This window comes from Grampus griseus (genome assembly GCF_964374135.1).
Source record: "Grampus griseus genome assembly, chromosome: 1".
In the NCBI taxonomy this organism is placed as follows: Eukaryota; Metazoa; Chordata; class Mammalia; order Artiodactyla; family Delphinidae; genus Grampus; species Grampus griseus.
The window spans coordinates 133,466,156-133,484,222 of NC_139017.1; the positions used below are offsets into that span (position 1 = coordinate 133,466,156).

The 18,067-nt window shown below is 45.2% G+C and overlaps 1 long non-coding RNA gene across 1 annotated transcript; it reads left to right on the forward strand.

Annotated features, from left to right (window-relative positions):
- The first annotated feature begins 11,741 nt into the window (after positions 1–11,741).
- On the forward strand, positions 11,742–17,837 carry LOC309834128. Its single transcript, XR_014297837.1, has 3 exons — positions 11,742–11,880; positions 12,031–12,156; positions 17,747–17,837. It is a non-coding gene; the product is annotated as an uncharacterized lncRNA (long non-coding RNA).
- Positions 17,838–18,067: the final 230 nt, after the last annotated feature.

Here is an 18,067-nt window from a genome sequence, read left to right on the forward strand (position 1 = left end):
TTTTATAGTTTTACGAAGCCTTAGATGCTGTGGAACAACCAGGATTTCCTCATTTCTCTTTGCCAGCACATGAACAGAAGCGAGCAGAGAATGAAGATGGTGGTTTCCATGTTAGGAAAAGAGGGCTGAACCTTTTCACGTGCTTAACTTATCCAGGATGTGTATGGACAGGTAGCTGGATTAGGTGAGCACTGTAAGGGAAGGCTGCAGCCCTGACTCTGTGCATAGGTGTGTCATAGGAGGAGAGCCAGGGAAACACCGATCCTTTCAGGTGGAACTTCTGATTGATCAGCATCTGTGTGTCGATATAACAATGAATATTTACACAGGGCTTTGCAATTTATAAAGCTTTTCCCCGCAATACATTGTCTCATTTAATCCTCATAACCCTATAAGGCAAGTAGTACTTTTATCCCCATTTCCTAGGTAAAGAAATATGACTCAGATGAAGTGAGCTGGCTAAGGTGTACAGAGTCATTTACTGTGAAGCCTGAATTGGCACCCCATTCTCCAGGCTCCCAGAGCCACGTTCATCTCACACATGCCAGCACTAGTTAATGCTGAGGATACAGCTATGATTAGGACACACTCTGTCCTCCCAAAGAGTCTTTTCTACAAGAATTCCTTGAGAATATTTGATGCTACTAGGAACTCTGAGAAGATAAAGAAAAATATACATTATGACCTTTCCCCTAGAAGAGTTTACACTCTAAACGGTTTTGTGTTTTTGTTTTTACTTTTTGGAACAATTTTAGATTTACAGAAAAGTTACAAAGATGGTACAGATTCCCATGTACCCTTCACCCAGCTTCCCCTGATGTTACATCTTACATAACCAAGGTACGTTTGTCAACGCTAAGAAATTAACACTGGTCCATTAGTATTAACTAGACTATAGATGTGATTCAGATTTCTCTAGTTTTTCCTCCTATGTCCTTATTTCTGTTCCAGGATCCAATCTACCATTCCAGGCTCCTTAGTCTCCTCCAACCTGTGACAGTTTCTCTGTCTTTCATAACCTTGATCTTGATACTGATCAAGAAAGATAAGATTTTACGGAATGATTTTCAGTTTGTTTGGTGTTTCTCTCAGGATTAGACTGAGGTTATGGATCTGAAGGAAGAATACACATAAATGATTTGCCACCTCATCACGTCCTGTCAGTGGGTACCCCATATCAACATGACTTATCCCTGGTAATGCTAACCTAGAACACTTATATAAGGTGGTGTCTGCCAGGTTTCTCTACTGCAAAGCTGCTCTTTTTTTCCTCCTATACTCTAGTCACTAGAATTGAGTGAGTCACTAAGTCTAACCCACACTCAAGGGCAGGGAATTAAGTTCCACCTCTGGAGAGAGGAGTATCAAGGAATTTAGGACATATGTTAAAATCGCCACAGTATGAATACATATTTAGGGGAAAATAGTTTGAGGCTGTGCAAAATATCTTGTTTCTCCTTAAGGTTTCATCCATTCATTTTAGCCTTCCTCAGTGGATCTTACCTGAGGCAATTATTACTGTGCTGTTCTCATGGTGATTTTCTATTTCCCTCATTTCTTTTACACTCATTATGGGAAATGGTCTGTAAAGAAGATTGATCCTTTCCCCCCAACTTATTTATTCAATTAATCATTTATCTATATCAATATGGATTCATGGGTATTTATTTTATTATTTGTGTTCAATACAATACAGTTTATTCTTTGGGTACGATTTAATACAATTTTTATTTTGTTCTTCAAATTGTTCTAGCCTTGGCCACTGGGAGCTCTTTTCAGGTTGGTTCATGGGTCCTTTTGACATTCCCCATCCTTTTTTGGATTAGTTTTGAACACTTTTTTTTTTTTTTTTGCTAGTAGATGATACTCTAGGCTCATCTTGTGTTTCTCCAAGGAATCCTGATTTCTTTTATTGAAGAATGGTATTTAGAAACCAAGCCCTGGTCATTTAAGTTGAGCTTGTTGCTCTTGGAGTATCATTGCTTCTGGGCCCTTTTAGTAGACAGAGCTAGGAAAATATGTATGTCTACTAACCTACATGTACATGCATCTCTTTCCATGTGTATATTCATTAAATTAAATGAGCGTTTATGCTGATGTCTCCAACTCCAACCCAGCACCATGGGGTTCACTCTAGCACTCCACTTTTGCTTTTTTTTTTTCTTTCTCCAGCACTGTGAAAGCTCAAAGGAATTTTGAAAGCTGGAAAGATATCCTACAATCTTGTGGTTGATGAACTGTCTCTGAGTGGAAGAAATAGAAGTAGAACAAGAGACCAGAGGACCCATATGGGGGGCTATAGGCAACCCTATTGTGTAGGAGAGATTTACCCAAACTACAGACTCTTTGGGAATGTTAAAGAGCATTCAGGGGGAAAAAAATCCACATTTAATCAAAGGATTTATGTTGAGGTTATCCTCTGGGTCTTGCTCCTCCATTTCATCACCAGAGCAGCCCCAAGTAAATAGCACAGTCTTTTTTCTAGGCCCTGGCTTAGAATCTTACCTGTACAACCCCCTTATTTTATAGGTGAGAGCACCTGAAGCTCAGAGAGGAGAGGCTCTCACCCAAAGTCACACAGCAATTCAGCAGCAGAGCCAGCAGGAGAGCTCAGGTCTCCCAACTCCGAGGCCAGTGCTCTTCTGAACAGCAGAACATGGCAGTGGGAGATGTCCACTGTAGATGTGGAGTACAGACCTCGTTTAATTCTGACAAGGGTCTTCAGCTACCATGATAAAAATGGACACTTTTTATTGAGTGCTTCTTCTGTGGTAGGCACTAAGTTAAGCATCAATATCTCCTTAAATATACCAACCTTACAACGCAGGTATTACTATTTCCATCCTGCAGATTAGCAAACTGAAAATGGAAAAATGTTCAGAAATTAGCCCAAGGTCATAGGCAGAGCTGGGATCCAAGCCTGGACCCATGAAGGAACCACCAACTCCTGACTCCCACACCAGCTTGTTGCTGAGCTGCGGAAGCTGCCTCCACCATCCTGTAAGGAAGGGGTGTGTGTCTCCATCATTGCTGGGGATAAGCAAACACTGGCCTGGAAAAAGCTAATTGACAGTAGCCAGAGAGGCCTTGCAAAGCTGCCACACAGAGGCAGGAAACGCGCTGGGAAGCTGTGCAAGCACTTCTGCCTGCTGCCCTCTCCTCTTTCTCCTCCCCATCAGCCTCGGCATCCTCCCCCTCCCCCACTTTTCTCTCTCTCTCACTCACACACACACATACACACACAGACATCATACACACACAGACATCATACACACATACCCTCCCTTGCCACTGTGACTCTCCCCCTCTCACTTGCCCAGAGCCAACCATCTTCAGCTCTGCCTCCTTAGCAGGTCATTGGCGAAAACCAGTCTTGGTGGTGCAGGGTTATGGACGGATTAAGGGCTTAGGAGTCCGGAAGATCTGGGTTCCAAGTCCACATCTGTCCTTTATGAACTGCCCCTCCAAGGGAGTTGTGTGTGACCTGGGCAAATTACACAACCTTTATAAGTGAGGTAATAATACCTGACTTGTAATATTGGAGTCAATGGAAAACAGACCTTGAATTTCTCTGCTGCTTCATCTCCCGCTCTCCTGCCCTCAATCCAAGCCGTTGACATTTTTGCTGGGATTATTGCAGGAGCCTCCTAACGGGCCTTCTCATCCCCTCTCTTGTTCCCTTTCAGAATTGCCATGTGGTACCCAGGAATAATCTTTTACAAACATAAATCTGATCATTAGAGCTTCTCCCCAAGGTTATCAACAAATAAATGCCAAGTGTTTCTCACCGCACTTAGAATTAAACACCCATCCTTATCACGTAAGGGCCTTTGTGATCTGGCCCTTGCCTACCTCTCCACTCACCACCCCTTTCCAGAGTCCTCTGCAGGCCCACTCTCCCTTCTATCATTGCCTCCTAAGCAGAGGCTCTCTCCTGCCTCAGGGATCTCTCACCTCCTGTTCCAGCCTCCTGGGATTCCCTTTCCCCTCTTTTCACCTGGTTAACACCTACTTATCCTTTAAGTCTCAATTTGTCCTCCTAAGAGAGGCCTTCCCTGAATGCTCTGTTTAAATCCAACCCCCTCTTTCATGGTCTCGTGTTTCTCTTCCTTCATAGTCCTTATCACAATTTATAATCGTGCATTTGATTATGTGATTCCTCATTCAATGTCTCTTCCCATAGGTGGAGAGCAGGGTGTCTCTTTGTTCCTTTTTGTCTATCCCTGGGGTCAGTCGTGGTGCCTGGGACAAAGTAGATACTCAAGAAATATGTGGCGTGTAAAGCACAGGTGGGCACACAGCGCAGCTTTTTTTTTTTTTTTTGTACGCGGGCCTCTCACTGTTGTGGCCTCTCCCGTTGCAGAGCACAGGCTCCGGACGCGCAGGCTCAATGGCCATGGCTCACAGGCCAAGCCGCTCCACGGCATGTGGGATCTTCCCGGACCGGGGCACGCACCCGTGTCCCCTGCATCGGCAGGCGGACTCTCAACCACTGCGCCACCAGGGAAGCCCTCACAGCGCAGCTTTAATAGATCTTTGTAGCTGTGGTCCCCCTCTTCCCTGGTCTGGTGGACACACCAGACACAGCTCTTAGCAGTGGGCCCAGTCCCTCCCTCATCTCAGTTCCCCAGCCCTGTGGGGCTGGCTGGGTGCGAAGGCCCCCCTGAGAGCAGGAGCTGCCTGTTGGGAGTGGGGCGGGGCCGCTGGGGAGCAGGCCCCCATCAGGCTCAAACCCTCCCTGTTCTTTCTTCCCCACTGCAGAGAGCAGTCCCGCCCCTGCCAATGCCAACTGAGCTGGGGCTTGTTTGGTTGTACATGCTGCTAGGCAACTGGCCTGTTTTTGCTTATTTACCTCCCCTGGGCCGTTTCACAACACTCTGTAATAGGCTCTGCTCGCTCTGGTGCACATCTGGATTGCGTTAGCCTGTCAGAGCCCCCTCTGCACAGAGAGCTAGTACTTGCCCCAAGTCACCGAGAGGGACCGCATGCTCCAGCTGCCCAGCCTCCATGGTGTGGGACCAGCCAGCCTCGCCCTTCACTCGCCCAGCCTCGCCTCCCCTCTCCGCCCTGAACCTCCTACTCCTTGTTTTCAGCAGTGTACACATTTCAAAGCCTGAAGGTGGTGGCCCTTTGAAAAGGAAAGGAATGATGGGCCTTCAAGGAATACTAGAGTAGGAAATAAGTTTAGAGAGAGTGAAGTCTGAGCCCCCACATGGCTACGACTCTCCTCTCACCCACAGAGAGGGGAATTGACTTACCCAAGGGGACACAGACAGACAGGGGCAGATCCAAGACCAAGTTCCTTGGCATCTCCTCTTTCATCCTGGAGCCCTCCCACCAAGAAGACCACCTTGGGGATAGAGGGGGGTAAATTGGATGTTATTAGGTTTGAAGGAAATAGTAGGTTTACCCCTCTCCCCATCAAACTCAAAAATTTCTGGAGGGGTTTCTGTAAAGGGACTAAAAGAGAGTTGGACGTTTGGTAGATGTCTCTTTAGAGAGAGAAAGTTTCTGATTTCTTTATCTACCTGCAGAGGACGTATTAGCCAAAGCAGGGCAGGGGCAGGGACAGGTGAATGAAGTAGGGTTGTTTAGGAACAAACATGGGGCACCTCTCCCTGTGCCTTCCTTCCCATTGTTCTAGCAAACACATCACACTCAGAGTAAAACCCAAGATTCTGACATGGCTTATAGGGCTCTACACGACCTGGCCCTGTTACCTCTCCGACTCCATCCTCCCCTCCCCTGCCCTTGTACATTCAACCCCAGTGATTTGTGCCAAGAAAGAGCAAGAAGGCTTCCTCGGGGTGGAAGCAGCCAGCCTCTGGGCAGAGCTAGATGAGCAAAGCAAGGATTGCGTTTCTCTCCTGCTTTCTCTGTAAGCCAGGCCCCTCTGGGCAGAGAACAAAATGCCCAGACAAAACACACACAGTTTTATTTTTCTCCACAGCACTTACCTGCTCCTGACATATGGTTACATTTCTCATTTACTGTCAGTCTTTTCCTACTAGAATGTGAGCTCCTTGCAGGCAGGATCTTTGTTCTGTTCATTGTTATGTCTTTGTACCTAGAACAGTTTTACATGAAGACTGGGCTCCATAAGGATTTGTTTGAATAAATGAATGAATGAATGAATGGATGAATCAGTCTGTTTTTCCTCCTCGCTTGTTCACATGGTGATATTTCCTTATACCTACTTCTCCCCTACAAAATGAAATGCTGTCTGAGGGCCCCTGCTTTCTCTCCCCAGCTCACTGGGATGCTCCCCTCTCTGAGCTTTTGGACCACATGCTTTCCCTCTGCCTGGAATGCTCCTCCTGGTCCAATGGATGGAATGTCCATCCCCAGGTGGGGTTTGACCTGGTAACTTTTAATGCTGGGATGAACCTCTTGGCCGTTTCTGGCTACCTCTCTGTGGTTTGCTATCATGGTGATTATTACTTGTTAGGCCATTCCACAGCCTAATAAGGGGACCAGATAACCAGCTGTGTAGCAACTGAGCAGCCGTCCATGGCCTCTGCCCTCTAAGGTTTTCTACTGATTCTTTTTCAGGTTTACTCGGCAGTTGTTGACCTTCGAAATTAAATCATTTTGCTTCTTTCTTTAAAACTGTCCAAATAGCTTCCTGTTACACTTAGGATAAGAACCCAGTGCTTTACTTTGGCCCCCAAAGCCACAGTCTAGCCCCTGCTGACCTCTCCAATTTCAGTTCATATCACCCCCTAATCCCCCTTTTCTCACTGTGCTTCAGCCACATTATTCCTCTTTCTGTTCTTTGAATAAGTAAATTCATTCGAATTTCAGGGCTTTTGAACCAACTGTCGCCTCTCTTTGGAATACTCTTCCCTCAGATCTTCACATGGCCGATTCCTCCAGCCATTCAGATCCTGATTTAAAGAGCACATCTTCAGAGAAGACTTCTCCGACCATTCGATTTAGAATAACATGACTCCTCCCCCTATACACACATACTTTCTCATATTATCGTGTTTTAGGTTCTTCCTAACATGTACCGTGAGATTTTCTATTTATTTGTTTATTGTCTGTCTTCCCCCAATTAGAATGAAACTATAAGGGCAGAAACCACTGTGACCCCAACACCTAGAACAGGGCCTGACATATAATAGACACTCAAAATATTCCTTGAATGAGTGAATGAATGAGTCAACGCTAGCCTGAACATGGACTGAGAGTCAGGAGTCCTGTGTTCAACTCTAACCCGGCTGCCTTCAAGCTATGTGACTTTGAACATGTCATGTATCTGCCCTGGGCCTCCATCTCCACATCTGTAAAATGAGTTCTGATTTCATGATCCTTAAATTCTTTTCAACTTCCAGATACTCTGATCCTATCAATCTTTTCATAATGTTGCACATGAGAAAGCTGTCGAAGATGGTGATGAGAGCAATGACCCAACTAAAGTTGATGAATTGTTTCTTTAATCTCATGCAATGTCCCAGATTACATTAGTTATTTATGATTTGTACTTAAGCTACATATCCAAAAAGGATTTGCGTGGCTTAGGTTTCAGACCCACTTTTCCAAACATACCCTTACCTGTTTCATTTTTACAGGGAGAAGAATAAATGCTCCCATCTAGATTGCTATATTTTACAATGGGTCCTTCTGATCGCACATGACAGAAGCTGAACTGAATTCAACTAGAACATGAGATCCAAGGAAAGCTGAATAACTAAGGTGCTGGGAGGAGAGCAAGAGAGCATGGCCTCAGAGGCTGCTGGAACCAAGGACTGAAATCCCACTACTGTTTCCTCCAATGTTTTCTCTGCAGCTATCAGTGTATTGGTTGCAGCCTCCTCTGTCGATGTAGCCTAGCTCTTTCCGCATACTCCCAGCACAGCACTGACCACACTTTGCCATAATTGATTTGTTTTCTCACTTAGTTTCAGTCTCTTCAAGTACAATAGAGTTAATTGAGGGAAAGGATCTTATCCATTTGTTAATCCCTTGCCCCCAACACAGTGCCTGGAGCATAGAAGGTGTTCAAGGTATGCTAATTAGTTAAATGAATGGTAGAAAACAGAGCCACCAACTATTCCAGAGTTTAATACTGAACAATTTCAGTTACTGGAGAAAGGCTAGCAAAAGTCTCGAGGACTCTTCTCAGACAAGAAAAAAAAAATCTCAGAGAAGAAACTGTTCAGTCCAACTAGGCCATATGCTTAGCCTTGGCAAACGGCAGCGGCCATTGAACATGATGGTGTCTCAGCGTCCGTGTGAACTGGGGGAGGAGAAGCTTTTAGAAGAGGACCGTGGGAGGACATCCCACAGGTGCCAACACACTCACGAAATTCTTGTAGAGATCAAATGAGACATTGCAGGAGAAGGTGCTTTCAAAAGCTATTATGGGGCTTCCCTGGTGGCGCAGTGGTTGAGAGTCCGCCTGCTGATGCGGGGGACACGGGTTCGTGCCCCAGTCCGGGAAGATCCCACGTGCCGCGAGCGGCTGGGCCCGTGAGCCATGGCCGCTGAGCCTGCGCGTCCGGAGCCTGTGCTCCGCAACAGGAGAGGCCACAACAGTGAGAGGCCCGTGTATCGCAAAACAAAAAACAAAAAAAAGACAAAAAAAACAAAAGCTGTTATGAAGTTGCCATTTTATAGGTCAAAATTGGTCAAATATTGGCAACTGTGTATGTTTCAACTTACTATAAAATTGTTAAAAGAATTACATGGATGTAAGATATAATTAAGTTGATTGTATGTCAGCACAATAAGAAGGGATGTTACATTTTCAAGATGAAAGGTTAAATTAATTCCTTTTTGAAATGATGGTAGCTTAATAATCTACTCTGTGTTAGCTTTACAAGGAACAGTGCTAAGTGCCTTACATGGATATCTCATTATTTCTTCCAACACTTCCATGAGGTAGATCCTGTAATTGTCCCCATTCTGCAGACAAGGAAATTGAGATTCAGTGAGGTTATGCTCCAGATAACGCAGCTCAAAAAGTGGCAGAACCGGATTTGAACCTATGTTTCTGAGATCCAGTGCTATTTATTACACTACATTAGGGAAAGGGTTGGAGGTCCAGTTCATCCACAAAAGCTAATCCATTGCTACTAGGATGAATGACTCTTTCTGTTACCTGTGAATTCACAGACTTGGGTATATCCCACTTCTAAGTCATCTGCGTTGTATTATAACTAGTAGTTGAGTGTATCTGCCACCCAAGACCAGACTGATCTCCTTCAGGTGCCATCTTTTTCACCTTTGCACTCAAAATAAGCCTTACATTCTACCTAGCATGTGAAAGGCACTCTCCACTTTACTGAAGTGAATGGGGTTAGCAGACAAAGATGGTTCGGTATCTGCAAAGTATTGTATTTGTCGACGTGTTTGCGGTGGTGAAGGGGCTGGAACAGTAAGAGCAGGGCCAATTATAAAAACAGCTCCTTGTGTTAAGAGCCTATTATGTTTCAGAAAGTTATGTCCATTATCTCTAGTTTTCATATTACCTTGCAAGGTAAATGGTGGTATCTCCAGGTCTTACCTCTTGAGAGCAGCAGAATGTATTATTTCCAAAGACTGTAAACATTTCTGTGATATTAAAGCTGGGCCACGAAAATATATTTACTCCAACTAGGGTCACACAGAGCTTGTAACCGAAAGACTACCCTCAGCCAGAATTTCACAGAATTCCATTCCGGGCGGGCCCCCAATGTCTCCTAAATGCAAACCCCACCCACACTCCAGAGCCCTACAACTCTGTCAAGCAAATGTTTGATTTGATTTTGTATGGGAACTTGATTCTGAGCCATGGAATTTCAGAGCTGTGCCTGCAAGTCTGGAATTTCAATATTAGCCTTTCCGACCTGGATAGCTTTGATCTCCCAAGTTTACCCTCACAAGCATTGATAACATGGCTCAAATCACAAGCAGATCTGCAGTCCATGGCTCTAAGTGTGTGCATGTATACATAGATCTCTGTTCAGATCAAAATGGATTTAGATTACACAGGGCTTATCTGATGGGGGGGAAACCCTGCGTATGGGGCAGAGAGACAGAGCTCACTTTCATGCAGCCAATCACACTGGCTTCATCCTACAGGACAGAAATCAAGAGTGAACCGCAGCTGAACTCTGGCAAGACCAGGCTCTTGCAATATGGCCCGACCCTCCTTAATTTCTTAGAGTCTGCTTTCTCACTGGGGAATGGCCGCTGTAGTTAGCCACCATTTGCAAAGCATCTATCTTGTATCAGGCACCTTAAGTGTTTATATAATATTAATAATAATATGTTAAACTTATACATGCTAGTCACTTCCTTGCTTAAATGCCTTCATGGTTCCTCAGTGCTGCAGAATAGAGTCCCCTGCTTTATCTCCCTATGACCCAGTCCTTTCCTCTCTCTCTAATCTTACTTCCTACCACTCCATCTCTCATTCCCAATGCCTTTGATATACCAAAGTATTCCAAGCCTTCCGGACAATGTGACTGCACATCCTTTCCCTCGACGGGATGTCCTTTCCAGCTCTGCTTTCCAGTAAACACCTGCACCTCCTTCCCATCTGTGCAGAATATCTTTTGTTTTCCCTTTTACACCCATACTCCAGCTTTCCCCATTTGTTCTGTGCCCAGGAGATTGATCTGTGCGGACGGCGTCAGTGGGTTCTTGGCCAGCTGGGAGTTTCAGAAGGAGACCGGAAGGAGAGAGGGAATGATTCCCTCCTTGCAAGGGCACTGGAGCTGGCCGTGTCCCTCGCTGCTTCTCCTAAGTTGGTCCACTCTCCAGGACTCTCCGTCTCCTGTGGGAAAAGTTCAGCAGCCGCTAAGCTGCTATACGCTCCCTTGCGATTCTTCTGCATCTACATCCTTGCAGATAAGCCCTCCTCTAAATATAAATAAACTGATGGGCCATGGATACCCTGACTGGTATACGCTGACCCAGCACAAACTCCAGGGAGTCCTTTGTAGGGACCTACCTGTTACATCACAGTGCCATTTGCTTCCCTGTCTGCCTACCAGATTGCTTCATTTCACCTTGTTTTATAGATATTCAAGCTGCCCACCCACACTTTGTGATCAGCTACGACACCCTGGGCTGTGGCCTAGGCACTGCAGATTCAGAGGTTAATAGATGACCATTCCTGACCTTGAAGATCCCCCACTCTAGTGCAGGAGATAAGATGTAGGCCCTGTTTGTGGCTCTGAGCACAGGACCAGTCACCTGTCTGCTCGTGTTCACATCCCAGCTCCACCACTGACTAGCCATGTGATCTGGGCACATTTCTCTCTCTGAGCCTCAGTTTCCTCATCTGTAAGTGGAAATAACAGCAGCTGTCTCAGAGAGTGGTTGTAAGGATTGAAGTAGCACTCCGTAAGTGTCCATTATTATTTTTATTATAGCAAGTGCTTACTTAGTGTACATGAAATGATGACTGAATTTATTCTCTCATTGGATCTCTATAACAACCCTTCCTCCACCCTTCCCCACTATATGCATTCCAAGTAGAGAGCAAAGGAATTCCTTTTCCCATTTTAAAGATGGAGAAATTCAGAGTGAATGAATGAATAAATAAATGAATACATGAATATCTAACCCACTCAACCTGTTCTATGTCCCCCACCTCCTCCCAGTGTCCATAGCTGGGCTGTTTGTCTGGAAAGCTGGGAGCTCTGAGTCCTGGAGAAGTGATCCTGGCTTTCTCTCCAACGTTCCAGCTCTGGGGATGGTGCCAAGAGCTCCATGCGATCTGCTCTGTGTCTAACACAGTCTGGGGGCAGGTGCTTCTGGGCTTTGTAAACACTGGGCCTCTGGGCCCTGCCCCAGAAGCCCCCAGCTTCCCAGAACCGGCTCCCCAGTTCCTGTTCAGCTGCTGCTCTTTCTGTAAGGCCTTCGCAAGCCTCGCTGCCCCTTCTGGTAAGTGCAGGGGCCAGGAGGGAGGTTCCACTTTCACATTCACTACCACACCCACAGGAGGGACATTTCTCAACGTGGAGGGGAAATTTCCTTTCTCTTTAGGCCTAACCTCAAGCTTGCTCCTTAACTCATTTTTTTTTTTTTTTTCAGGATGTACTTAATTTTCCGCCGAGGCTCGGGTCTCCCCACAATATAAACTTGACTCTACTCCAGAAATAAGGGAGAACCATTACACTGCCGAGCCCCTACTGCAGGCCTGGCCTGCCCTGTGCTCAGGTGGGCTCTTCGTGCATCCTGATGTGACCCTTCCCACGCCCCTATTGTACAGATTTGGGGACTGAGGTTCAGGGCAATGGAATGACTAGGGCTGGAAGGTTCAAACGGGAAAACCTACCCCTTAGAGCTTTAGAAACACTTAGACATGGCCACAGAAAAGGAGTCCCCAAATGGAATTAATCTTGGCTGCTTCTGTACCACGTACTTAACTCTGTTCCTCTGCTTCCTGTAATCTAAATGTTTATTTGTGTCCATATCTGTCTCTCCTACTGGACTGCCCCTTCTCAACGGCAGAGAAGGTGACTCACCCGTGTTATTCTCCCTGGCCCCAGCATATAGGGTGAGACAGGAAGGGACTGCTGGTCTGAGAAGTTAAAGCAAGCCAGTGGGCCTGGTGGTAGAGAATTAATGGAGGGGGAATGCAGGGTGGGCGGGAGTAAAAAAGCAAGGCCAGATCATGGAGGACCCTGTAGGCCATGGTGAGGTATCTGACTTTAATTCTAAGGGAAAAAGGAAGCCACTTAAGGCTTTTGAGCCGGGCCCTTACATGTTACAACGAAGTAATCTGGCTGTAGTGTGGAGAATAGATTGGAAAGTAACAGATGACGAAGCTCAGTGAGGAGCTTGTCCCAGTAGACCAGGCAAGAGATGGGAGAGTCTCTCCAGGTCAGTGTTTCTCAGACTTGAGTGGGCATCAGAATCCCCTGGAAGACCTGTTAAAAGACAACTTGCTAGCCCCACTCCCAGAGTTTCTGATTCAGTAGGTCTGGCGTGGGGCCTGAGAATTTGTATTTCTAGCAAGGTCCCAGGTGATGCAGTTGCTGCTGGTCCCAGAGGACCACTGGCTTTAGGGAAAGAGAGGAGGGAAAGGGTGAGCGAAACACAGTCTTATCCTCAAAGACCTTTCATTTTATGGGAGCACAGTGTGAATAGTGCAATTCCAGAGAAGTGGATGCATCTGCATTGTGACAGTCCAGGGAGGGACCTCTCCTCCAGTGTGGGGTGATGGAGAGGGTCAGAGGAAGCTTTCTGGAAGAGGAAACTCTTGAATTGAGTTATAATAGTTAAGTAGAAGTCGACCAGGTGAAGGGGATCAGCAGGAGAGATAGGAAGGAGAAGATGTTCAAGTCAGAGGGCAGACCTTGAGCAAAAGCAAGGAGGTGAGGAGTAGTATGATGTGTTTGGGCAATTGATCAAGAGACTTCAAAATGAAGCTGGTATATCATGAAGGGCTTTGCATGCCCTACACATTAAAGAGTTTTGCCTTTATACTGTGGAGCAGAAGTTTGAAAACGTTTCCGGGGGGGGAGGGGTGCATAATGCAACGTGAGAGATGTCACAGAGCCCTCTGAGAATCTGCAAAGTTAATGTGCACACAAGCAGAATATGGTGTGCATTTCAGGGTGTTCAAAAATTTGCTGAAGCCTATCCATGAACTTAAAAAAAGAAATCTCTGCAGTGGATGATGGGTTTTAAGCAAATATTTGTCTTCATTACATTTTAGTTTAGAAGGACCTCTCAGCGGCTATTAAAGAATGGATTTGATCAGAGGTAACTGGGTAAAAAGTAATAAACAGCAGTGTGGGCGGGGACCAGTTTAACACCTCTACACAAGTGTTAGGTTGGTAAGTGTCAAGATCAGACTTGCTTTTCAGCAAAGTCACTGCTCAATTCAAGAAGTGTTGCTTGAGAGCTGAGCTCAGAGGCTGTGTTTGCATGGCTTAAATCTAGGCTGATGGGTAATGTAAACCAGCAAGAAGGAGCCGTCTCCACCCTTACCCCACCTACTGGAATCTGCCGGTCATCAGTCAGCTGAGGCCCAGATACCCCAGGCCTTTGAGGGCCAGAAGCCGAGGACGTGAAGGAAGGCAGCACTCTGACGAGCTGGGGAGAGGCCAAAAGGGCAAAGTGGGCTAGTGAGTGTTTGGGAGGTGGCCAGAGTGTCATTCCTTCCAAAGGTTTTGCAATAGCTCTAGGAAGCACACAGAGCTAAGATGATTATCTCTGTTGGACAGATGGGACACCGAAGGCCAGAGAAGGTGAGAACTTTACAAAAGACACGTAGCAAACATCAGGGCAAAACTGGAAGAGGAATCATCAACACCGGACTCTTGAGTCAGTGGCTCGCCTTGGGCTGACCCGGGTGTAAATTTTGCCATGGCTTTTCGTGGTGGCTCTATGACCCTGTAATTCTATGATTCTAGCAAAAAGGCTCTCCACCATTAGCTCAATTCCTTTACTTTCTTTTGATCTATATCTGCCTTTTCAGCCAAGACCTTACCATCGACCACCTGTGAAGCTTGGAGCCAGCCGTTTGTCCCCTCTGCCTTGAGTTTTCTCCTCACCTGCAAAACAAGATGATGGCACTAAATGTCCACAAAGCCTTTGTCTTCTCTGAACTACAGTGGTTCTACAAAGGCTTCTGTGATCCAAAATTCTGCCCCAGCTTTGATGTGACAACAGGACGTTCACCAGCCCAACTCCTTTTATATACAGTTACCGAGGAATAATAAGAAGAAGAATGATAATGATTAACATTTATTTCTTCCCATGGGCCAAGAACTGATCTAAGTACTTTTAAGCTTCAAAACAACTTTTTTTTTTTTTTTGCCGTACGCAGGCCTCTCACTGTTGTGGCCTCTCCCGTTGCGGAGCACAGGCTCCGGATGCGCAGGCTCAGTGGCCATGGCTCACGGGCCCAGCCGCTCCGCGGCATGTGGGATCTTCCCAGACCGGGGCACGAACCCGTGTCCCCTGCATCGGCAGGCGGACTCTCAACCACTGTGCCACCAGGGAAGCCCCCAAAACAACTTTTTAAGGGAACTGCTATTATTGTTTCCATTTCATAAATGAGAAACCTAGAAACACACAGAGAGGTTACATTACTTAATATAAGGTCATACAGTTAACAATTTGTGGAACCAGCGTTCAAACCCAAGCAGTTGGCTCAGGGTCCATGCTCTTTTCCCCAGGAGCTGAAGAGTGAGGGGTTAAGGGTACAGGGAAGGTATGGGAACTACCAAGTGAAGCCTCAGTGACAGGAGGCTCACTACCCCTCAGTGGCATATTTTATCATCATCCCCATCTCCATAGCAAGTTGTGCTATGTCCTGCTACCTCCCACCCCCTGCAAGAGGACACTTGTAAGAAGTTATCTAGTGACTTGTGGAAGGAGTTGCCAGGTTAAGCAAATAAAAATACAGGATACCTGGTTAAATTCGAATTTCTAATAAAAAGTAAATATTTTTTTTGAGTATAAGTCTATCCCATGCAACATTTGGGACATACTTATACCAAAAACTTTTTCATTATTTATCTGAAATTCAAATTTAACTGGGCATCCTATATTTTATCTGGCAAACCTACTTCCAGTACAATAAAAATGAGGATAAGTGATGACACTTTCCCTCTAGAAGACTGAATGTGTATTATTATTCTTTGGCTCACTGGTCCAGAAGGTTGATGTGATGGGCTTGGCGGAATCATTTTCAAGGGAATAGGGATGACCTCTCCTTCCTTATCTCAGTTGGGAAGTCCTGTGGGGCTTCCAAAATCACCCCTGAGGGAACCTGGAACAGCCTTCTGAACTGAAGCGGAACTCGCCAGAATGATCTGGAACAGGGCTTGCTCACTGGCTGCCCATGTTCCTGTCTCCGTTTCCAGTGCCCTGCTCACAGCTTAGAAGGTGACATAAACGGAGATCTCCCTCCTTCTCTGCTCCCCAGTAGATTCCCAGGGCCCTTTAGGACATTCGGGTCTTCAAACACTAATTACTGCTCCTCTCTGAACCTTAGTAATCTCGTCTGTGATAATTAGAGAAAAATTAAGAAAAGCACATATTAGATTCTCAAGTTAGAGTGGGTCATTTCTTGGGTTTTCCTCATACTGAATATTACAGAGTCCTGGGAGAAGAATACCAAGGCCCAAAGATTTTCTGACCTTAACAACATGTTGTGAATTCCCAAAAATCCCCCCTAGGAAATGAGTTTTGAAATATAAATATGTGGGGTTACTCCATAGCTGAGACAGCTGTGGTGAAGCTTGCTTTCTCATGGCTGGCATCCCAGACAGACCCCGGGCTTGACCGGACTCCTACCTCCTCATCACAACCTGACCCCGGGCTTCCCTCTCTCCCTCTCCCTCACCACGTCCCACCCGTGCCCTGTGTGGAGTGGTTTCTATCAACAGAGCCTGTTTCAGCTCATTGGGAAACTGGCTGCTCACATGCTTTCAATCTGCTTTGCCTTCCCTGATTACCGAGATGTCCCAGACCAAATCACACTTAGATGAAATGCATTTGGGTGGGTGGACCCTGCCTGTCTCAGCAGAAATATTAGAGCAGCCGCCTAGAGCACAGCCGAGACTTACACAAAATGCAGATCAGCATCCCCAAAGCAAAGGGAATTTTGAAAAGTGTTTTGTATTAACGTTCTCGAATATATACATTTATAGGCATTCTGATGAGACCCCAGGCAAATGTCATACTATTTCCTTAAAAGAATTAATTTATAAAGGATTTAGAACAGAACAAAAACAAAACTTTCTTGGGTTTTATAGCACTATGGGCTGGATAGCAATTTATCTTCCTCCTTGCCCTACCTAAGGTGCAGCACTTCTCACTGTGGGGCTGTGAAGAATGGGGTCCCAGCTTTTTTTCTGAATATTTTCTGATTAGAAGCCTCTAAGCTGACGTTATTAGCCAGACGTGTCCTTGGCTTTGTCAGCTGGAGCCAGAATATCCTCATCATCATTACCTTCATTATCCCGAGGCTGAGAGTCATTGATCACTTATTTTGTGCCAGGAATTTTGCTAAATATTCTACATGATTTATGTCACTGAATTCCCTAATGACCTCCTATGAGAGGTACATTTTTTTCATTAAGATTTTATTTTCTTAGAGTAATTTAAGGTTCACGGCAGAACTAAGGGACGGTACTGAGATGTCTTACGTAACCCCCTGCCCCTACACATGTACAGACTCCTCCATTATGAACATCCTCCACCAGAGCAGTATGTTTGTTTTAGTCGATGAACCTACATTGACACCTCATAATTACCCCCAAATCCATAGTTTACCCTTGGTACTGTACATTCTATGGGTTTGGACAAATGTGTAATGACATATATCCACCATTGTAACATTATACATAGTACTTTTTCTGCCTTAAAAATCCTCTGTGCTCTACCTATTCATCCTCCCCGCCCCTCCCAACTTCTGGCAACCACTGATCTTTTTACTGTCTCCATAGTGTTGCCTTTTCCAGAATGTCGTATACTTGGAATCATACAGTATAAGCCTTTTCAGATTGGCTTCTTTCACTTAGTATTATGCATTTAAGTTTCCTTTCATGGCTTGATGGTTCATTTATTTTTAGCACTGAATAATATTTCATTGTCTAGATGTACCACAGTTTATTTATCCATTCACCTTGGTTGCTTCCAAGTTTTGGCAATTATAAATAAAGCTGCTATAAACATCTTTGTGCAGGTTTTTGTTTGGACATAAGTTTTCAACGACTGTTATTGCTAAATGTATTTAGTTTTGTAAGAAACTGCTAAACTCTTCCAAAGTGGCTGCACTATTTTGCAGGTTCACCAGCAGTGAATGAGAGTTCCTGTTGCTCCACATCCTCATCAGCCCTTGGTGTTGTCAGTGTTCAGGATTTGGGCCATTCTAATAGGTATGTAGTGGTATATCATTGCTTTAATTTGCATTTCCTTGTTGACATATGATGTGAAGCATCTTTTCATATGCTTATTTGCCATCTATATGTCTTCCTTGGTGAGGTATCTGTTAAGTTCTTAGCTAATTTTTTAATCAGGTTTGTTTTCTTGTCATTGAATTTTAAGATTTCTTTATATATTTTGGATAACAGTCCTTTATCAGATGTGTCCTCTACAAATATTTTCT